At 42.1% G+C, this 23,831-nt stretch overlaps 1 long non-coding RNA gene across 1 annotated transcript in view; it reads right to left on the reverse strand.

Annotated features, from left to right (window-relative positions):
* Nucleotides 1–7,962: 7,962 nt before the first annotated feature.
* LOC119707656 overlaps nt 7,963–23,831 on the reverse strand; it is a 29,601-nt gene continuing 13,732 nt past the window's right edge. The window contains exon 2 of the long non-coding RNA XR_005258802.1: nt 7,963–13,874. This is a non-coding gene — a long non-coding RNA (uncharacterized LOC119707656). The remainder of the gene's footprint in view (nt 13,875–23,831) is intronic.

Consider the following 23,831-nt stretch of genomic DNA (forward strand, 5'->3'; position numbering starts at 1 on the left):
AACAAACTGCAAATAAAATGAATGAAAGGTGCCCATCGCCCACCCTCGGTCCCCAGCCCCAGATCTGTCACTGCACACTGCAGCCCCTTCCACGGTTTTCTTCCTGCTCTGTGAAAGGGGGATTGCTGTTTTGTAATGCTGGATTAATTGATTTAATTTTTGTGTTTCAGGGCTGGGGGACACTGGGGAATTCTTTGGATTTTTTTTGGTGGTGTTTTGCTGCAAACGTGCAGTTGTGCTCTCCCCTCCCTTTGGAAAGGAAGGCTGAGGAAAGACATTTGTTCTGCTGTTAGTTTGCTTTCAAGAAGGGCTTCTCGCAACTGTCCAATGCTGGAGAAGCATGGCGTTTTTATAATTTTTAAACATCGGGGAGGGGAGGGAGAAGAGCAGTTTTGGTTTTTTTTTCTCCAGATCTTGGGGTGTTTTTGCAGTGTAACTCAATCTGATGTCACTGGGGGTGGAGTCTCCGCTGCAGTTTGCTTAAACTGGAGCTGCCTCAGTTCAAGGCCTTGTGGCCGAAAGTTCTTAAATCTGTGGCAGACAGGCATGACTATTCCTTAATGAGACCCCCGCTGCAATAACGCATTTTGTATTTTAATCAGCTTCTCAATGCTATTAATTACGATTTCTTTCATAATACTCTCCCCATCTGCAAGGTTAATGCAGTCCCACGCGAGCAGCACAGTAACACGCTCCACCGTTACCGTCTGTGTGAAAACACATGTATAAACTCATATAAACCCCTCTTAATTAGGTCTTGAACATGCATATGCTTTGTGGGTGCGGGTGACAGGCAGAAACAAAGAGAAGAGAGGAGGGCAAGGAAAATTTCACAGAAGTTTCCAAAGATATTTACAAAAGTAGTTATAAATTAACTTTAAACTTCATCCTTGTGGAAGATTGCTGCATATAGGAAGGATAGATTTGGGGTTTATGTTTTGTGTTTTATTCTCAGCTCTCTAGCTGCAAACGTTTGCTTCTGTGGCTGAAACTATAGGTTTTATCAAAACTAATTGATAAAACTCCATGGGAGACGGGAACAAATAGATTCATAAAGTGTTCACAGGGCTGCATTGACTATTCATGTTTAAACTTAAACAGATTGGACTTTTGGTTTGCTTCAACTTCAAAAAATCAGTACTACTCATTCAGAGGGGCTGGAAATCAAAGACCCTCTGAGATCAGCTAAAATCTTAATTCTCTTCTCATTTAGTACAGCTGCTTTGACTTTTCTGTTTTAACACACAAACATGAAAAATAAAGTGGACACTTTATTTAAATATTGATTTGAATGATCCTAAAACTTGTGCCTTAAATATGGGAGATTTTACTATTCCCATATTTTTACCCAAGTAGACTAAAAAAAAAAAAAAGTTTTCTTTGAATGGGCTTTCATTCAGACACACAAGAATAAAACAGTTTAAAGGTATTATATGTATGCATTTCTGTCTCCAGATATGTGTCTGCATATCACTGAAATTCGAATTGTTTCTTAATTTTCCCCCAAATTCTTAGTTTTTCAAGAAATGCAGCTTGTTAAAGGCTTTTTCAAGTGAAAAAAAACCAACCAAAAACCAAAAACCAACCAAAAACAAAAGAACTATTCACAACAAAAAGGCATCCCCCAAAACATTTTAGTAATTTAAAAGCTGTCAGAAACGATTCCTAAAAGTTTAAAATGCACCCAAACTCCCTCCCTCTCACCACATCTTTATTTAGACCGAACAATCGTTTTAATGTGATAAAAATGCAATATTTTCTTCAGGATATTTTCCTATCTGCAGGATTGAAAACAAGAAAGGCAGAGAAATCTCGTACCTTTTACTAAAAATAATCCTAATCATTTCCTAACTAGCAGATGGCAAAAAATACCTTACATGTTTCCATAAACATATCCAATCGATAGCTTCAAAAGTGATTGAATGTGACCGAAATGCAGCCAGCCCAAAGAGCTCAGCTCTCTCCTGATCAAACCTCTACAAAGCAGGCTCTTGTGCTCGACTTGACAGTGTCCGAGAGGGAGGGGTGCGGCAATGAGAAAACCAGTCACTAAATGCGAGTTATGAATGAGGGATTGGATGGGAGGGAAAAAAAAAAAAATGGGGACGCAGCTAATGCAAAAATCAGTTTAATTCCATCGGTTTTACATTGATGTGCTTACGCTCCCGAATCCCAGCGCGGCTGCGGAGCCGCGGTTAAACCCATCTCCAGCCCAAAGCCCGGCACACATCCCCGCTACAGGAAAGAGGGGCATTGTGCTCCTCGGCTCACATTTTCTTCTCTCCCCCCCCTTTACTCGTCCCCCATCTCTCCCCCCTCCCTCTTTTGTAAATCAGAATGAGGAGGTTTTATAGTGAGTCTAATTCTCACTCCCTCCATTTCCTTCCTTTCTGCATTTTTTATCCCCCTTCCACCCCGCCCCTCCTCTGCCTGCAGCCCTGGTATTGATTAACCACTTCGCTGCTTCCCCGGGCGCCGCCTCGCTCCGGGCCGGGCCGGGCCGGGCCGGGCCAGCCGCGCTCGGCAGCGCCGGGGCCGCGGGCGGGAGGCGGCCGGGGCTGCCCCGGGGCCGCTGCCCCAGCGCCCGGAGCCGGCCCCGCGCTCCCGCAGCTCCGGACCGGCCCTTTGAAGTCAGTGGCACTTAATGGTATTTAATGAGGCTGCCGCAGCGCCGGCAGTGCCCGGGCGGCTCCGGCAGCGGGGAAAAGTGGTCAAACCATCCGCCAGCGAGCCAAAAGTGTGTGTGTGTGTGTGTGGGGGGGTGTTCAGCACAGGGGTGCATCCCCCGCGACTGCGGAGCACTGGAAGAAGGAGCGTGAAGGAGCGAGGAGGAAAAACCCCGAGCACCGAAATAGTTAATGGCCCCTGGATGCATTGATTAGTATTGATGGTTTTGGTAGTTTTAATGGATTTGTTGTTTGTGGGAGGTGGGGAGCTTTTCCCTTGCTTTGAATTCTAACCCCCTGGCTGGGAGCTTGCTCCTAATTGCATGCACAGCATTCCTTCGGAGTGGGTGGTATCACCTTTTACTGCTGCTCCCTTCCACAGGGAAGGCCTGTAAAAAATCCCTTTCATGTGCCCGAAAATCAATACCCAGGGCTCTGGATGGCTGCTGTAAAAACAAAACAAAATCCTGTCCCTCCCTCACACAAAAAATAATTATACATACATACAGACACACACACATATATATATATACTTATACACACATTTATCTATATGGGGATAGGGGGAAAAGAGCCCCAGAAGAGCCACCCCTCCCTGCAGACAAACGCAGGGGGCAGTTGGTTCCTTTTGCCAAACCAGGGCAGAGGCAGTGTCAGGCTGGTGTGGAAGAGCCCCTATTTTTACAGCTGTTGGGGACACTTTCAGAGGGGGCTGCAGTTGGGAGCTGGAGGTTTCAGTGTGGTTCTGGTCAATAAAAATGGATGTGGCTTGAAAATGCCTGCTCCAGTGACAAGGAGGATGGAGGGTCAGAAGCAGTGCTTAAAAGGTTAAAAAGGACTCTGTGAGTGGGAAGTTGCAGGGTTATGGGTGGAGTTATCCACACTTTTTGAAAAAGCACAACAGAATAAACAAATTCATCTTTCAGTTAGTGTCAGGATGGAGGTAAGAGTGAAAGTGTGTTCTGCCTCACTGTGACCGGCACTGCGCTTTTTGAAATAAAAAAATTGAGACGTTTTGTTAGGAAACTATTAAGCCGAGTTTATTTTTCATTCTGTCCCCAAATTGTGCAAAAATGATACCACTCTAAGTTACAAGTGAACTTCATGTTCACTTCTCTCTCTGCTGGATCTTAATTTCTTTAGCACTGAGGGGAGAGGGAACGATTGTTAAGCATTTAAAAATCCATGCAAAATAAATCAATGTGTTTCTGCCATCTACATTTCAATTCAATAACATCGTTTTCATAGAGCTATTTCATTAGGATGGAATAACTCACCTGTAAGTAATTACAGCTGACTTGCTTTCTAGCAGAGACCAATACAAGTCCAGAAAGGGGATAAAGGTTAGCTCAAAGAAATACTGCAGAGGTTTGGCATGGGTATAAAAGCCAATAGTTATGTTCTCTCCTTAGAAAGCAAGTAACTTTGAGTCATCATTTAAAATAAAATTCCTAGCTGTGCCTTGAAACTTCATTTTAATCTAGAATTTAAAACCAAAATCTAACTTGAAAGTGTTTCATCAGTAAAAGGTCTGCATCAAACAGAAAAAAGCTCCAAGTGAACAAACAACCCGAAGTTCCTATAATAATTGTTTGAGAAATCCACCTTTCTCAGATTTCACAGAGGCTCAAGCAGTCAAATAGTTTGTTTGGTATTTGTTGTTGTAATTCTTCTTCTTGTTGAAATTGTGTGTTGGCACTGAGTAACATTTGTTTGAAATTAGTTTATCAGTGTAACACTAACTTAAGAATGAGTTTAGTGGTTCAAAAGTGCACTACTTTGAATGAGATAATTTAAGTGGAGCTGTACATGGAAAAAACCCCAATGAAGAGTATTAAAATTTATTTTTAAATCTAATATTCACTATCAGATTTAAAAAGCATGTTTCAATACAGTTTAGTGCAAAAATCCTAGGTCAAAGTTCTTATTTAAACCCTAGTTCAAATGCTTACTAATTTTATTTAATGATTTTATTACAGCAAACTGCCCAAACATTTTGTATTAATTCATACCAATGTGCAACACTTATTTCTATCTTGTCCAGATAATGCAGTAGGAAATTTTCCAGGACAATTTCTTCTTAGGAAAGCCCATGTTTCTTAGTAACAAACAAGATTTTAAATAGAAAAAACCTTTTTCAGAATTAGATAATTTCAGGAAGTTCTTCCTTTCAACATTCTACAAGCTTTTGTACATACATTTTAAAACAAAATACTTGCAAAATAAAACATCTTTCTAAAATCCCTAGGACATGCTCATCTCCACAATTTTGTGTGATTGTATTTTAATTTCTTTTTGGAACAAAATTTTAAAGGTTATTTTGCTTTACCAAACAGTTAAAATGTGCTTTCAGACAGGCAGGGAGAGGAGGGAGCTGGGCTGTGACGGATTTGAGGCATTGTTTTAGGAGAGCACTACAGCTACAAAATCTACACTGCCAGCGTTTCAGGAGTACTCTTTGTTTTAGTCTTAAGTAGAACATTCAGATTATTTTATTTTATTTATTTTTCAAATTAAGACAATCCACAAAATTTAATCAGAAGCAGAACATAGGATTCATTTCTCTCCTTCTTTCCAAATCTGTTTCTTAGTTGCTTTTTTCCTTAAACAGTTTTAAAAAACCCTTAACACCAATCTAAAATAAAATAAAGCAAACGACTTGCAGTTCAGAGAACATGAAAAAAAAATGGATGGTTATTTTCTTAATTCACCGAATTCACCTTAACACACTATTTTGGAATTTTATTTGTTTGAAAACTGCAGCATATTTATCTCCCAGGCATTTTAAGGCACTAATCTGTTTGACATTCAAGAAAAGTAACTGAAGAAAAACCCACCTCTCTCCCACCCCCAAGCAGAATTGCCAATTAATATGATTTTGTTAGTCCTGACCAAATGGGAGGAATCATGAGGTATTATGGGAGATTTATCAAAGGGTCACATCTCACTTCTGAGTTAAGAATTTAAAATGAAAAGAAATAATTATAAAGGTTTTCTCTTTCTTTTGGTAGCTGTAAAATAGGTGCTAAACATGAAGATACTTCTGTGCTTGTTGAAGTGTCAGAGCAGTCTCTGGGCAGAGTTAGCAGAGCTTTTTGTTTCTCTGCTAAATTTTGAAATCAGCTTCCCCTTTTCTAACCCTAAAACCCCACCAGCAAACATTTGTGCAGATGCACTTGGTATATTCAAAAGGAGCGATCTGTATAAATGGAATGATGAAATTATGGTTTGCTTATCAAACAGTTTCGTTTAAAGGGCTCATGAAGCTTCAGCTTAAATTTGGGTGTTTTAGAGGAGTGACCATGTGGCTGTGATCTTAGCTGGACTATCTCTTAAACTGTCCTTTCCAAACGAAGTAGAAAACTGCAGACAGAAATGTTCACAGCTCTGCTTGGCTTGCTACTGAATTGCGGTCTGGAGCTGCATTGCAAACTCATTTCCATTGGTTTTAGCTGTTAACCAATATTACTTTGTTTTAATCTTGCAGACCTAGTGAACACTTCCAAAGTTAAATTTAATCTTTGTATTCCTCACTAGCACCAATGAAGCTTAATTTTGAACAATATTTATTAAAAACTTTGTTTCAAGATTAATTTCCGTTTCCCTTACAACTTGTGTGGTTTTCTCTTTTCACAAATCCAAAACAATAATTATTGTCATTTTGCTAAATTATTTTTTCTCAAGTTGTGTGCCAGTTATTCAAGTACATCAAGGATTAATGGTTCAATTATATTTAAAGCATCACTTATAAGTTCACACCCAGGTTTCAGGCACCTCTGGTTAACCAAAGAGAGCACCTACCTTTCATTATTATTTAGTATTCCTCATCACTTGTAATGAAAGATGCTGTATTGGTTAAGCAAGACTTTATTGGCACAAGAGGAAAAAGGAAAATAAATGAATTAACAAGCCCTGAGAAATGATCTTTGTAATTACAGAATTTCTTTGTTTCATATCTCACGCACATTGTGCATTTAACCACAGGAAAGTGGAGGGTGCTTTAGGTGTAAAAGACCCTTTAGAAATATTTCAGTCAACACTGCTAGCTCTTGAGCATGTTTATGTTTGCCTTTCATGTCAATGGGGGAAAAATAGCAATGAAATTTTGGTGTTTATACACCTAGGAGCTGGGAAGTCCTGGTTAAATATACCAATCTGGAGCTGGCAACATTTATGTCAGTGAATGAGAGCTTCTTTGTGCTAATTGAAATCTGTACCTGGAAAATAACAATCCACAAGAAGAACTAATTTTTCACTCAGAGCTCAAACTGGTCAAGAGCCTGTGACCAAACCCAGGACAAATTCAGATAGGTATGGTGCTCTATAAACACCCTCTTACAGAATAGGAGCTTTTTCTATCGTGGAGATGAAATTCAGATTGTAGAAGTCATCTGTTAAGATCAAAGAGATAACAGTGTCTTTTCAAAACATTTAAAAATATTCCTTATCCACAGTGTTATCTTTGTGACTAAATGATTTTAGTAAATGCTGCAGGGAATATGACATTAGCTAACAGAGTGCAAAGGGTCCCTGTTTGTCTCAATCTTCTGAGTATTCCTTGTAGTGGGCTGAGTCCACATTTAAAACATTCAAATGCTTTTCCCCAAATGACATCAAAGACCGTTTAAATCAATATTTGGATGATCAGGGAGCAAATGTTTGAATTTGGGAAGGAAGGGGCAAATGTAGCTGTGTGTGGTTGCTGCAGCACATCCCACACAATTTGAGGTGGGCAAAGGTTGTCACATGGCAGAGCTGCTGTGGGAAGGGCAGGGAGGGACAGCAGCCACTCACACGGTCCGAGGAGGTTTGAAGGATTGCATGGCTGGGCTATTCCATCAGGCAGATTAAAACTGGGAGGAATTAGCACTACCTTCAAGGAAGCTCTGATTTTTGTCTGGGCAATATTAACAGGGAACTAGAGATTCTCAGGGCAGAATCAGTTTAGCAGTTCTTCCAAGTACTTGATTTAAAGCCACCAATGAAGAGGTGCCTTTGTGGCGGAAACCAGAGATAGCACATTTTTTTTGATCTAACCTTAAAAGGAAACTACTTTTCTGCTGTGAACATCACCAAAATCCTTTTAAAAGTCCAGAATTTAAGAGAAAATTTTCTCTGTTAAGACCTGATGGAGGAAACTTCAGGCATCACTATGTTCCAGCTCAGACAGTTTTTCTCTTTGCCATGTAAACTTTTAGGAGAATAAAGGCATAGAATAACTGTGATTTAAACCAAAACAAAATAAAAGAAGACAAAAACAAAACAGGAAAACCACCATGCAGTAAGAAAACCTTGATAACATGTTAAACAAACTATTAAGGTTTGTTCCAAATATGCACATCAACTTTGTTCTAACAGGGGAAGACTCAAATAGAGTATCAAGTTTGTTTACTACTTTTACCTGTCTCTTGGCAGACCTACCTTGGCTTCAGCACAACCTTCAGAAGTCCCTGGCATCCTACAATTGCTGTTCATTGGTGGCTGAAAAAAACTAACCAGCTTTTCTCTGCTGCTCATATAGAGGATGTGCACTCTTTACTTCACTGTTTCTAATTCAAATTAAAGTTTTTATTAAAAGGTATCATCAAAAGAAATCCCTGAAAAGTTTCGGGTCGTTATGTGACAGGATATTTGTTTTTATTAAGGGTATGTTAAACTATCCTGATCCAAATAACAATCAAGATAACATCTCTTTAAGCTACATTAATTCAGACTCTTAAAGTCCCACATGTATATGGCAAAGTGTGCAAATTAATAGCTGAGGGATGTTGTGCACTTAAACCACACTTTGAAACAACAGACCTTTCCAAGGAGATTGTACACTCTCATCTCATTTAACTGAAATTAATCAAAATTAAACAAATTCTCAAAATGTCAGAAGTGATTGTAAAAAAACAATGTGCATTGCAAACCCCACCACCTAAACAGCCATTATGTTTAAAGGAAATCTGTGATCTGCAACTAATTAGGAGCAAAATGGTTGTAAAATATTTAATTTGTGAGTAGCATTTTAAATTCAGTAACAGCTTTAACAAAATGGGTAAGTAAATGACATTAATCACTTCTGATACTAAATTATCCCTATTTTGCTTCTAGGACAGGAATCAGACTGGGTAATGTTTTCTATTAGTTAAACACATCCGTAACCCAATGAAAGCCTAGGAGGCCCTTTAGCTAACGGGGATTCCAGCATCCTTGCTGCTCCTTTATTTTGGGTACTTTTAGAGGTCATATAACTATTTTAAAGAGTCACCTCTTGATTTTTCAGCAGAGGTAGTGAGCATTATTTTCCTGATAAGAACTATTTCAGACAGGTAGAGCAATATTTCCTGCAGTGGAGACTAAACACCAAGCTCATCTGAAATTACTTTAACAATTAAAGGAAAATATTGCTCTCCAGCCTGCAATACCTTTTTCTTCCTTTTTGATTTTGTTCCAAAGAAGAAGAATATTTGGAGGTTGCACTAAATAATGCAACAAAATCTAAGTGGTTATTTCCACAGTGAAGCTGTTGTTTCCCTCAAAATATGGCACCTTCTTTGGCTTTAATAAATTAATGGCAAGTGCAGCAAGTAAGCGCAAGTGCTCAGCTTCTCCATCCCAAAACACTCCTGAGTGGTGTCTACTGCATGATCTAAATGACAGAGACACATGGTCTCACTCTCACCTGTTTTCCAGTTTTTTACACCCTCTGGCTGCCCATTCCCATTTCTCATTTCATGAAAAGTAAAATTGTATTTTTATATCTTTTTAAAAAGAAAATAGACCTATTTTTAAAGCTCGTTTTAATTCACCAACATCCCAGATTAGATTCAGCTTCTCAAGATGAATTATTTCCTGCTTTTCTTTCTTGTAAATATCTTCCACCACCAACCACCTTCTGCAGATAAAACTTTACCAATTAGTCATTTACAGACATAAACTCACAAGGCAAAAAACAGCCTTTGCAGCTCTAGGCCTCTTTGATGATGATGATGTTTACAAATGCTTTCACTGCTGGGCTAGTAATGTGCACTTTGCCATTAGCTCTCTGAAACTGTTCGACACACAAAATGTGCCTTTCAGCAAGGCAGATGGTAAGAAAGATTGTTCCTTTCATTATATGCAGGACACTTGTAAAATAAATAATGGCTGGGGTGAAAGTACCAATTTCTTCAGACTGAAAAAAGCTGTCTTGTTGTTCAAAATGATTTCACTGGCTGAACAGGTCACTCGCATAAATATCTGTCCTGGTGAGATTTCCACTGTTCCCACATTGCCACCGTGCCTGGCAGCAGTGGATGGGGTGGGGGCTTCTGGTGCCAGGTGCTTTACATGCCCATCGTAAGGCAGCCCTTGTACACGAGATGGGATTGAAATCCTTCTTTTCTCTACCGTGTTTTTTCAGTTCCTACGAAAATTTGCAGTTCCTTACTTTAGATGTCAAGTGCATGAGGACAAGCTAGTTCCCAACAGCACTGTCATACATAACAGAACAAAAGTTCTGCATTTGATGGGGGTACAGGAGCTGAAAAGGGTTAATTCAGACAACAGAGACGTGAATAATCTGCACAGCCTGAACAGAAGCAGAAGTGGGTTCCTGAACTGTGTGTCTTGCAGGAAGGGTAAGTGGGAGAAATGTCAGAGCCCGAGCAGCTTGCACTCATTTGGGAGAGGAATAGCTGTTTCAGTAAAGCAGAGAGTGGGCAAAGTTTATCCTGCACGAGCATTACGGGGGTTAGAGCCCTTTTGCTGCTGCAGGCAGCCTTGGCTGAACAGCTGAGTGTCCATTTGGAGCCAGGCAGAAGCAAACATGAAGTGGGTCAGCTCAGCTGCTCTGTGCCAGAGCGTTCTCTCTGTGCTCTGGTTTTCCCTCGAGTGTTGGCTGGGACTGGCCATTCCCACTCCTGGGACTTCTCTGAAGCTCAGGCGAGGAGTTGATCCAAGCACAACCAGTTTTTGCTTTGCAGGTGACCACAGCAACACATTGAGAGCAGGCAGCATATTTAGCTTCCCATCTGAGTACCAGACACTGACAGAAATCTAGGGGCTAGAACCAAGAATCAGCGGCTCTCTCCATTCCCTTCCTTACCACGCTCTGCTGTGGTAAGGGATAACTAAGCTCCAGCAGAGTTTCGTTTGAATAGCCACCAAAATACTTTAATAGCTAACTTTGCTGTTTCAAGAAAGAGAAAGTAGCTAGAATGAATTAAATTGAGTCTCTGTGGTGCAAAACCCTCTCTGTTAGACAGATTAGACTTCTAATCACTAAACTAAAAGGAAAGCTGGAGACATAGTAATCAAGGAGAGGTAAGAGAAGAGAACAAATGATCAAAAAGGAGGGATGGAAGTATTCTCCAGACCAACTTAAACACTTTCAAGCAATAACAGGGAAAAAAAAAAGACTTCAGATGTCTCCAGACAGGGAAGGAGCAGGTTTCTAAAATCATTCTTGGAGAGAAGATCCAGTTGCCTTTTCCTGTGCTGTGCAGTCTTCACTGGCACTTTGGACCTGGCTCAGCTGGGTAGAAAGGTTCTGAGGGGAATGTTTCCACATCTGTCCTTCTGCCCCTCCGTCCCTCTCCCCATGGGGGAACATCCCTATTGTGACATGACTACAACTTGGTCGTGCATGATCATTGTGTTTAGATGTAAAAAGAGAAAATGCTCCGAGTAATACTGGGTTCTTGTGGGTCTGTCACTGGGATATTTGCTTCCTTCTTGGAGGATAAAACCACAGACATGTCTTACCCTAATCTGTCCTGTTCTTGCATGTTCCTGGGAAAAGCAAACACATCTTGGTCTCTACTCATCATATCCACACCAGCTGGTTAGCTGTGTGAGGGACATACAGCTCTCTGGAGAGAAGATGGGAAAGGGACCTGAGGTTTTGGTCATGAGTCTTATAAACTGTATCTTGGTCAACAAAAAAATAAATGAGAGGATCCTCAGAATGCAGATCTGCTTAAACACATGTTCTTAGCACTTGACACTGAGATTGCCAATGATCACAGTACCCTGATGCTTTCCTAATCTGGCGTGTCCATTGGCCAGGCTTCTCGGATTTCAGTTATATCCTTTTGTCTCATGTTTGCAGCTAATGCAGGACAGGAGTCCTGTGGCTGAATTCCCAGAGAAATACATTTCTAGAATTTGACTGAGACACTGTATCCTGTGGGGAAAGTAACTGTGGGATTTTGTTCAGCCCAAGGCTGGACAAAAATGTGTTCAGTCTATTGACAGATTTTCATTTGCCTTTTCTTTTTTGACATTGTTTCCCAAACCTCATAGGAGTTAAATGATAAAACATTTCATTTTTATGAAGAGTCTGATACTGTTTCCACTGATGCACATCTGCGCAGTGGGATTCTGGCTCGGCACTGCTGCTGAGTTTTCTGAGCACTACTGGTAGGAATGATGGATCTTTGCTACTCCTTGGGAGGATCCGAACTCCTGCATGATTTCTGTGATATCCTATCATCAGAGAAACTTAGGCCACAGTACACCTAAAGAGTAATCTAGTTAGGTTTGTCCCAAATCTAGAGGCTGTTTTATTTTAGTGTACTTATAGAAACTGAGGATGGGGAAACATCTCTCAGTCCCTGTAGTCATATTTCAGCTGTTACTGGGACATCCTCTGCACTGAGAAATGGAGTTTGCTTTTCTGAAATCTCTCAGCAACAGATGGGCATTATGAATGGAAAGTGAGGACTGCAGAAGCCAAGTTTCATTTCCCATACTCTGCACAGACTCTCAGTGATGCCAGATCTCGGAACTGACCAGATTTAGCAGTACTGTCCAATGTAGAGCAGTTTCTGTTTTTCTGCCTGCGTACCAGCTCAATGCTTTTCTATCCAGGTTTGTTTTATACCCTGTGTTTAGAAACGGTTCATTTGTGATGTTTTATGAAGACACAGAGTATCACTGTTTCCAACTCTTTGAACATGGAACGCTGATTAATTTCTAATTTGGACACTTAATTAAGATTAAGAGCTTGGAACAGTTTCCATCTGAAAGCAGTGAGACTTCAGCTGCTGATTTTGAATGCAGGTAGAATTACACTGTCAGGCTCTGTCAGTGCAGCACAAAAAGTAGACCAGAGTGCTAAAGAAACAGATTTTCCGCTAAAGTCCAGAACAGAGGTCTGGAGAGCTTCCAGCTCCTGCCCAGCCAACAGCATCTCCTGCTAAAATCATTGATGTGGATCAGTGTGAGGGTTGGAACTGTGTTTTCGGACAAAGCAGTTGTCGTTGAGGAGGCTGCCTGTGTGTCTCAAAGGAGAGTCTGCTCAAACACTGTCCTCAGTGCTCGCTGCAAGATGATTCTTTTTTTCTGGCAAGACAAGAGCCTGTTGCAGGTGACCACAGAAGGGTAGCCCAGGATGAAAAAGAAGTGATAGAGAAACTTAGATCATGTCTTGCCAACACAAAAATGGCACTTGCTGGCTACAGAAACATGCCACATTTCAGAGCAGTGTCTTGCTGTTCCCTGTGCTCATCAGCAGAGAAGAGACACCTCACTCTCCTCCTCCTGCAGCAGAAGAGCTGCATTCTTGCTCTCTGCCTCCATTACCCCTTCAGGCCAGAAGTTATTTCATGTGAGGACAGACAGAAAGCTCCCTGTGCTTCACTTGCACAGCTCAGAATTCAGTGTGGGGAGGGAGCAGCAGTGGGGCAGCCAGGGCTGTGCTCGGGGAGGGAATGAACTGAAGTGGCCCCTTGGCCCTGCCCCTGCAGAGAGCTGCACTGACAGGCAGGAGCATCCTGAGGCAGAGACCATTCATTCACACAGGCCAGCCCAGGAGCAAGTACATGAAGATCAAAAAAATTGATTGGTCAGGGATCCCTTATATTCCCTTTTCTCTTCCCAGTAAGCTGTGTTGTGCCTTATCTTGCCTATGCTTTAGGATCACCTGGTGTAAGTGAGCTATTGATTACAGCAGGCAAAGCCCCTTAGCACTTACCCAACTGCAAGGAGCCTCCCATTATAGGAACTCCTTCCCAGAAAGCCCCACTGCACTGGGGGTTAGGTTTTAAGTTTGGCAGGTCCAGGCCACTTCTCTTTATTCTGACTGTTCCTTGCTGCAGGTTCCTTGCTTGCTGGTGAGTGAGTACCTTTAGCCTGTGTTACTTCTCTGCGTTTCTTTTTGTTTGTTTGTTTTCTTTGTTAAACACAATGTTTGTCACTTCAGGAGCTGTTGTTATCCGAGGTTCTCAAAACACGTGGACTCTGCAATAATAGACACAGACACAATGTTGCTCAGAGTAGCAGCTTGCAATTGTAAATCTCAAGGCATTTTAAGGTGATTGTTTCTACAGCAGAGAAGCGAAGTTGCCTGCCCTCACACACACACCTCATGTGGGACAGAGCAGATTATGGAGTGCAGATCTCAGCTGCACTTGCTCTGTTTGCCTCCTTGGCCTTGTTGTATTGTGCTTATGCTGCGGGAGCACACGAACAGGGTCCTTGGATTGCAAACACTCCCACACCTACAGGTGGAACTTGAGTACATGCTCTTTCAGAGTAGTGGTTGGCACAAAGTTCAGATATCCCTGTAGGGAAAGCCCTGTGTGTTCGTTTGTGCCAAGTAGTTTTGTTGTTTTCTCTGCTTTCCTCAAGTGTTCATTCTCTCAACTCTGAACATCACCATAGACCTTACTGCTGTAATTGCTCTGCTTCTTCCTTGGGTTGCTCTAAGTTCAGTTTTCAGATGACGGTGTGAATTGGGTAAATGAGGAATTGTTGTACATGTCCAGGGTCTTGTTTTAAACATCAAATGGAATAATGGTACCCAGCTGAAAAGTAACAGGACTTTATTGCAATTATTTGATCATTTCCCTTTGAAAGAAATGTTTCTAAGCCCATCAGCACTTGTGAGGGGCAAGAGAAAATGATCAAATGACAATATGCTCAGGAAAACAGCTGCTCTTGCTATAGCCATGAGTCAAAATCTGTTTTACTGTAAAATTTCATTGGCGTCAACTGGAATTTTGCCCAAGTAAGGTGCTCGAGATTTTTCTCAAGTAACTTTACAGTTACTCAACATGGAGAATTGGGAATCACGTGACATTTCTGACACAATATTATGTTTCCATTCTTGCTGCATGAACATACTTATCTGAAGAGTAAGTAGATTTTGCACTTTAAAAAGTGCATGCTCATGCTGAAGGCAGACAAAGACCTTGGAGCTGTTGTGCTATTGGAACTTCATCTATTTATTCAACTGTCCACCATGGCAGGAATTTTTCTCTTAAATATGTAATTCCCCACTTTTTTTTCTTAAACAAGAGAACCAGAGGGTGAAAGGGTTGAAGATTAAAATGTAAACAGCAAAATTTATTATAATTACAAGAGTGTTTCAAATTATTTCCTTAAACTGCAACATAATTTACCTCTAGTCAAGGTCTCTATTGGTGGTGAAAGAGGAAACTGCTTGACCTTGGAGTGACCTCTGGCCCCCAGGGGTCAGCGCCCGAGGAATGTGCAGATGTCACGGTTCATAAGCAAGGACAGAAACTCTCAGGTTTCCCAGGCAGAGAGGCGCCAGTTCGGGGATGGGGCCAACATGTGCACCTCCCTTTGAACCAGCCACTCATACCTGCAACCCCATGGAAAGCAAGCACGCACTGGCCTGGAGATGGGAAAGGCCCAGGGCTGTCCTGGATGGAGGTTAGTGCCAGCAGTGGGCAGAAGCAGCAGAACATCATGGAGGGAAAGATAAAATTTCCCTAAAAAGCATCTGCACCACTTTTTAGTTGTACTCAAGGAATGCTGCAGGCAAATGTGACCTGCAGTGCAGATTCACGTGCAGATCCCGGCTAGGAGCATTTAGAGGAGCTTTGGCTGCAACCAACGGCTGCAGCTCATGGCTGGTGTAAAAACAAGCCTACTAAACTCTTTAAAATGCAAAGAAAGGAGAGAGGAACAGAAGGATTTACTGCCCATATACTACGTTAACAAAAACTCCATGGGCTGAATTGGTGCAGGGCAAATTGCTGCTGGGACTTTTGCAAAGTCTGCAGAGGTCCTTTCAGTAACCCTGTGTGGAGTCAGTCAAGTGCTGCTGGATACCTCCTCTCTGCCCCAGAGAAAGTCATTTGTGCTGCCAGCCCATGTTCTCTGAGCAACAATACAAAAAAAAAAAAAAAAAAAAAAAAGCCCCAAAGAAAAATTTTCACTGCTAAAAAAAACCCCAAACCAACAAAACAAAAACCCCAAAACAAAACCACAACACCTTTATAAAATTATTCTTAATAAAACAAATGAACAAGGAAAGTAGGTTTAAGCTAAAACAAATTGTGTGGTAAATATTAAGGTCAGGGAGAGAAAATTATACCAACAATAATATTCAAAGAAGAAATGGGATGAGGGAAAAAACAAACACAAGCTTCATTTTAATATTTAAATCATACCTTATATATCAAAATATAATTTATATTCAAGGAAATTGTGAACCCAAGAGTTCCTTTCAACTATTTGCAGTCTACAAACCACAAGTTGTGCTAAGCATGATCAAAGTACTTCACAATTAGTTAGGGTTTAAATCACTGTAATTGTCAGCCTAGGTTGTAATCAGAGAAACATTGTTTTGAAGCGGCAGCAAACTTGCTCTGGTTGTAATCTGGGGAAAATTCAAGAAAAACCTTGGGATCTGGTTGGTTAACTGTAGCCCGGTGCTTGGGGACAGAGTTTTGTTAAGCATGTGGGACCCCAGAGAGGCTGTCCTGGGATCATGAGAAGCCACCCTGCGCACGCTGCTGTGCAAAGCCCTCTCCGGCTGCTGCTGCTCCTCTCAGCTCCCTGGGGAGGAGTGGGCAGGACATCAGAGAGCCTTTGTGGAAAGTTCTGAGGTGCCATAACAATCACGTGCTCCAGGTGATCCTGGGAGGTGCTCGGTACGTTCCTTGTGGGGATGGTAGGAAGAGGCAGCCAGTGGAATGAGCGCTGCAGAATTCTTGGATGGAGGAGGCTGCAGGAGTGCCAAGAATGACTGCAATGCGAGTGCAAGCCTGCTCGAGCATTGCTCTTTTAATAAAGCTGGCAGCGTGTTATCTGGAAGCTGTGATGGGTTTCCTAACAGATTCCTTGGAAGTTTCAGGTTGGAGAACTCTTCCAGGGGCTCTGCCAACACAACTGAATAGAGGATGAGCTCAAATGCTTTTGTAATTAGGAAGAGAGTATTTATTGAAATTAAAAAAAGCTTCTAGGAATACAGGAAATAAAGGCTGTCTTTGAAGAAATCATGCTTTCTAGACCTTAAAAGGGTAAAGGTAGCTTTAATCTGGACTCTGCTATGGAGAAACTGGAGGAAATTTCCCCACTGGAAGCCTCAAAAAGAGAATTTGCTCAGCAGTACAAATGAATAAAACAACAAGGCTTTGTGCTTGAGGATCTCAAAGCGTTTTCTGCTTTGCACCAGGAAATGTAATACCTCCTGGGAGCTGTGCTAAATTGGAAACAGGGACTTTCTCAAAGCTCAGGCAACTCTGCTCTGGCTCAGCACAGCCATGCTTCCACCAGCGTTGGTGGAAAAGACAAGTGATGTTTTGACAACTTGAGTCTTCAGTCGTGACTTTTCTACAGGGGTGCAGGAGATTAGCAGGCAGCATAGATTTAGTGAAGAAGCAGTTAAGAGAAGAGAATTAAATTTGCCACCTTATATACAGCCAAGCCAGAGACTTTCTTTGGGTTCAGAATGGCAGAAAAATCACCACCTCCTTTACAGTGACTCTTAAGGCTTGCAGAAAAATGGGGGTAGCATTGGAGTGGCAGTGAGGGAATGGACTGGTTGAGGAGGCTCTGCTGGCAGTTTCCCCTGCTCTGTTTCAGAAAAGAAAGCAGAACTGAACAAAGTTCAACCCTCAATTTATTTTGCATGAATCATCTCCCCTGCTTCTGTTCTCTTCTAGTCACCAAAGAGGTATTAGGGAAGAGATGACTGAGAAGGAGCAATGGGCAGGTGAAAGTGAGGGCAATAATTAGTAGAAGAGATGAGGTTTGTAAGAAGCAACCTGTACATCAGGTCTTCATCTGGAGAAGGGAAACCATTTCCAAGAATCCATTTGGGTTCTACCCAGCAGGTAGTGCTGGACTGAGAGAGCCCTGGACATGGCTGCTGGGAAGGAGGGGATTATAACAAAGCAGAGGAGCTCCTGGAGAAAGGTGTGCTGTGCTCCCCCAGTGGAGTGTAAATGGATTGTAGCTGTCTTTTTGGTCTACTTTCACAAAACAACTTTCTGAATTGTTTATTTGAAGAAGTCACAATTAGAGTAAGTAAAGGCAGTAACTCAGGTGTCAGCAGGCACTGCCAGACTCTGGGCATGGCCACATGGTTGTGGTCCCACTGAATTCCACAGAGCACCCAGCAGATGCTTTGCTGGCTTTGCACACCTGGCATGGCACCAAGGAAAAGGAACAGACAGGTGACACCTGATCTGGTGTAAAACGTCTCAACACGAGCACTGCCCTGGCAAACTGCTATAAATTAAGAATTCATAGATTGGATTTATATCCAAGCAGTGATTTTTTTTTATCAGATTATAGCTTTTCTGAACGAATTATTAAAACCTCCCAATTAGTTTTCCTCTTTATTACTGACTTATCTAAGAACAGAGTAGCCCTTTTGGCTTTGCTTTCTGTGTCCAGAGGTATGAGACATCATTGCTGTTCTCTGTTACAGAGATGGTATAAGGGTGTACCAGCTGAGGTGGGATATCATGGCTCATTACCCCAGAGTTTTTGTTTATTTTAGTGTGAAGAGCCTTTATGCTCTTGCCCAATTTTGACTGTGCACATTAACCAGTGCAGTTGTGAATGGTCCCAGTAAGGTATCAGCGATGAACGTCTTTGTCTTCAGCCTCTGGGCATGCACCTTTTGTGATGCATGGTGTGTCTAATGCATCTCTGCAAATTTGTCCTTACATGACGCAGCCCACACTGTTCCATAAAAGATAGTCCACACAACTGATGGGTGGGAGTAACAAAGAAAGAAGAAGTGAACCAAGACTGATTCTGTGATTTTATTGTTTTGGTTTGGGTTGGGTTTTTTGGGGGTTTTTTGGGGTTTTTTTTCCCTTTTATTGAGTGGGTGAGCATCACATGAAAAGAAGGACAGCCTGTGGAAATTGGTGATGGAAGGATTCTCCCATTGACTGGCTTGACTCAACAAACAAAATCTGCATGAATCCACAGAAAGCAGAGGACACAGAGGGAGAGAAGTGATAGTAAAGCTGCAACCAGTCCTCCAGCAGCAGCAAAAACCATATGTGGAAATTATTCCCTGGGCAGACAGAACCCAGAGTTGTTTCTTTAGCTTTCCTTTGGCTCTTCTAAGATTTTTCTTGCTGTTGGGAGGAACTGGGTGAAAAGGGCAGTGAGAGAGGGGGATTTGTGCCATTCTTCCTCTTGAGTGTAGAGAACAGAGAGCAGAAGGTGCGGTGAGAAGCCTTTTAAAGTGGTCATAGATGTGTGAGGTCTGATTCTGTTTTCAAAAACGTATCTGTTAGATGTAAGTGCATGGGAGGTCATTAGAGCTCTGCTGCCATTCAGGGGTGAGGCAGGAGGGAGCTGGGCTGCGGAGCGGCCGGGCAGGAGCATCGCTGCCGGAGCGAGAGCCACCCTGCGATCAGCAGCCTCCGGCAGGGGGACCGGCGAGGAAAAAAGGCTGGATTTCCTTCTCCTCAGCTGAAGGCATTGCTGGTCACAGCCAGGGGCTTATGTTTAAAATCACACCAGCTTGTGATTGTGCCAGGAGTTACTCTGGAAATGAGTATGGCTAGCTGGCAAGGTTTGAAACAGAGCAGTTCCTAGCTTCGGTGGTCACCCAACATCTTGTTATTTACTGGATCTAAAAATAAACTGTGTTTTCCTAGAGCAGAGACTCCAGCTTGTAGGAAAAGGCAGGTATTTCCAAATTGCTTTCCATATGGTAGGTACCTGTGGTTTATCTAACAACCCTCGCTACTCCTCTAATCCTTCTCAAATCCTTGCTCACTTTCCATAGATGGGGACTGAGGGCTTGCCAGGCAGCTTTTTATTCTATAAGGAAAAATAATTAGTTCCTGTATGCAAAGTTATTTCTGACGGAGAGACAGATGTTACAGAATGTGTGATAATCTTCAGAGTTTATGGGAGTAGGTATCCTCTCAGAAAAAAAAAAAGGAGAAAAAAAGAATGGTCTGATATTCACCCTGCACAGACACAATGTATTTCCAATAATGGTGCTACTCACTGATATTAGGATTCTTGTTGCATCTGAACTAACCCACAATAAGTCTGTGATGGGTCACAAGTGAAGACATAAAAGCACAGATATGAAGACAGAGATGTGATAGGGTCTCAATTTAAGGTTGGCCGTGGGCTGCATGTGACATTCTTGTAAGTAAACTGACAGTGTCCAGGTTTATAATAGCTAAACTCCTCAGTTTCCTTTATGTAAACATTTCACTCTAATGGAACATTATACCCAGGACCATGCCTCAGCAGACATACATGTATATGAATTGCATAAAGATAGAGCAATAGATAAATAGATATCTGGATTTAATAAACACATTCTAACAGTAATAGGCTGGTGAAATCTTACAGAGAGGGAGAGAGACTGAAGGAAAATACAAAATGCTGCTGAGAGTTTACAGACTGGCACAACTGGAAGCACTCAGCATCAAAAGAGTGAGGAGAGGGAAAGGCCAAGATGGATCAGGCAGGCATATTCTGTGCTTATTAGTGTTTTCCCATCTTGTAGCAAGGGATGGTGAACAAGCCAGTGGGGTGGGTGCCTGCTATTTCTTCAGAGGTGAAATCATCCTCATCCAAATCAAAGAGTTTCCTTTATGAACTATGGAAGATTCAGACACATTTTTCTAAAGCCAGAGGATCTCCAGGAGTTTGTATTCCTTGAAAGTCAGGTAAGTGCCTTTCAAAATTTTACTTCAACTTCTCTTGGAAGCAAAAGTGTTTTTTCCAGTAGGGACAGATTTCTTCAGATCGATTTTCCTGTATACACTTCTTGACATTTTCCCTATTGTTTTTCATCAAAAAAAGAAGAGGGGAAAAAAGTGACAAACCAAATCCTCCATTCCCTATTCCCTCCCAGACAAATCACTCTTCCACTTCTTGGTCTGGGAACCAAAATTCTGTAACAATGGCAGCTCTCTACTGAACTTGTTGAAACTTGACAGGACATGGTCCTAATGGCCAGCATGGAAACAGGAGGATTCTGAATCCAAGAGCCTGTGTGGGAGGGCTCAAATAATCCCCGTCAGTTATTTCCCATGGCTTCAGAATTCAAGGTAACTAGGTGAGAAGAAGGAAGAGCTTTATGACAGTAAATGAGCAACAAATCAAACAAAAAAAGAGGGAAAAATAATTCCTAGGTTCAAGCTTGCCTAGTTGGGTCTGTCTTTGAAATGAGCATTGTCTGTTACCCAAGCAAGGTCAGTGCAACTATTGCCCCAGCCCAGACACCCTCTTCCCCTCGTTTTCACAGTGCTTGGGTTTATTTTATTTCCCTCTGCTTGGCTCCGTGTCATTTTGTTGGCTAACAATCACCTTGGCTGCGTATGCCGGGGAAGGGCTGCTCGCTGCTCTCTCCATGGTGTGCCCAGTGAAGCCCACTCTCCCCAATGGCTCGAGCCGTTGATTCCTCCTGCCACCTGTGTTTTGGGGAGCCAGCAGCTCCTGAAGCAAGCCCCCTTTTTACCTGGCTTTAATTACTCTTCTGAGCTAGACCAAAGAATATATTTGTCTACTTTGCAAAGAGGAAGCAGTAAAACAAGGGGGCTGCCCAGCACAGGGAGGGAGAGCTGGGCCGGCGGAGCCCCACACGTGCGCGGGCACCGCGTACTCTCCCACCAGGGATCTGGCAATCTTGCATGCATGAATTGCCTTGCAATGGCCACTCGGCTGTCATTCTGTCAGGCCCATTTGCAAATCACATAACAGGTTTAATTTTGAAATCTCTCTCTTCTCCCCCCTCCCCTCCTTATTTTTGCTGAAATGGATTTCTAATGGAAGTATTTGAAAAGGAATAATTATCTATATGAGCAACAGCAGCACAATGCCTGCAGCAGCAGGGTGGGCTATGATCAGAGGAAACGAGCTTGAAGTCTGAAATCTGCTTTTATACATGTGTGCATACTTAAAAAGAGCCAGGTATTTGCAAATACCTATAAAATATTTGATGGATATGGATGTGACATGATTTTTAAATTCTGTGGGTATAGATCGGACATGCAAAGTTTTGATTTCAGCTTTTGCTTTTGTTGTGCTAAATGCCACATTTTAAAATAAGTCTCCAATCATACCACTGTGTGCATTTTATATCTGAAGTTATATTCCTCAAGAAATTGGTTACTAAAACCCTAGAAATGCTTTCCAAAACATTCCAGCCCAATTTATGTTTTTAAGAAGGCAGCCAGCTCACACTCTCAAAGTGCGGGAGAGCCCGTTTTATGCAGTAGTGGACATGAAGCTGAAGCTTTTTCTATAGTCTCTGTCCATTTCTCTCAGTGAATTGAATCCAGTCAAAGGTCAAACTGGCCAGAGGCACTTTTATTGTCATGGTAACCATGACTTAATCAAACAATCCTGAGATTCCAGGTTTGTGGGAACAGAAAAAGATCTGAAGAGACTGGAATGAATCAATCAAAGGGGGCAGGAAAGAAAATCCTAAGATATATGACTTATCCTTCCAAATCTATTACTCTGTCCTTAAACACACAAGAATTATGCCTTGGACAAAGCCTCTTTTCAGACCAAATACCTCTGATTTTTGTTTTCTTGTCCTTTGCATCAAATTTCCTAACATACCTCTGTCCTACAGCAATCAACCTCAGGCCAGATTTAACCAACAAGAGGAAAAGAGGAGGAAAAAGAATTTAGGAAAGATAAAGATTATTTTGTAAAAACCTACTTAAAAAAAAAAAAAACAAAAACGAGGAAGAGGAAAACCAAGGCAAAATGCAATCAACCACCTTTGATTTGAAAACCTATTTAGGCTTGTTACTAGTGATCTAATGCAACTCTACAGGCAGTTAATGAATTTTTAAGGTTTTTCTCCTTTCTGGGCAGCTACTGCGTCTTCTTGGGATGCCAAGGCTGTGGGACTTGCCTGTGTCTCATGCACTGGAGCATCCAGGGGTGCTGAGTTCAGGCAGCCTCTGCTCTTTGCTGAAAGCCTGGCAACTCCAGGGCTGTCTAGAGGAATCTGGAGAGTGCTGGAGGCTGCTTAACCTGCAACTTGGCTGGGGCTAGGGCTGTCCTAAGCCTGTTTGTGCATCTTTGTTTTTATCCCAGAAGCAATTTGCATGTGTCTTAACTCATGTATGTGCTTGTAAGTCCTGGCTGCATTTCTTGGTTGGAGGAAGAGGCAGACGTGTGGCCTCTGCTCCACCACCTTACTAATGGGGGAATGCCTCGTGGGTTTGTGGAACCTGACTGCAGTCTATGTCCACATGCCTTTAAGCCCTTCCTAATAATTCCTACTTTGGTTTCTGTTAATCTCTTGCTTTGGCTTCCTCTGTCCTGAGAAGTCATAAATGGTAAAGTCATGGGGATTTGAGAGGAGTAGGAGGCATCTTGCTGAAGTGTTGGTAGCAGTATGTTTTACTTGTTATACCTGGTTAAGTGAAAATATCACGTGTTCTTTTCCAGTGCTGGAGAAGTATTAGCTAAGAATCTGAAATGTATTTGCTTCTGGAGACTTTCCTGAAATTGGGTGTGTGGGCTGGGGCTGGTTGTGTAGTATGTGTGCTCAGTTACACACTTTCTGATACACAGTCATGGAAGCGTGTGGAAGCTGTTGGCTGCTGTGCCATACTGGCAAACTGGTTCTGTAATGTCACACAGAGATGTTCACCTCCCCAGCCTGCCCTCACACGCAAAGCAGGATATTTTCTGGTGACTACCCTGTCTGAGGAGATAGCTGCTGAAATTCTCTGTATCCATGTTATTTAAGGAATGCAGGTTGTGGCTTGCAAACCCCAAACCTAAGAACTGTAATGAGAATCAGAGCATGAAACAAACTCCTTGATTGTTGTTTTTAATGTAGAGGTGTCCTTATCAGAAAATGTCCTCTTAATGGGCTCAGCAAACAGACTCTAATGGGGGAATTGTCCAGAAAACAAGCTCCTTCCTTGCTGCTGGATGGTTGTAGTGTCATCTACAGAGATAGATGTTGGTAGGCAA

Source organism: Motacilla alba, chromosome 15, assembly GCF_015832195.1.
Source record: "Motacilla alba alba isolate MOTALB_02 chromosome 15, Motacilla_alba_V1.0_pri, whole genome shotgun sequence".
In the NCBI taxonomy this organism is placed as follows: Eukaryota; Metazoa; Chordata; class Aves; order Passeriformes; family Motacillidae; genus Motacilla; species Motacilla alba.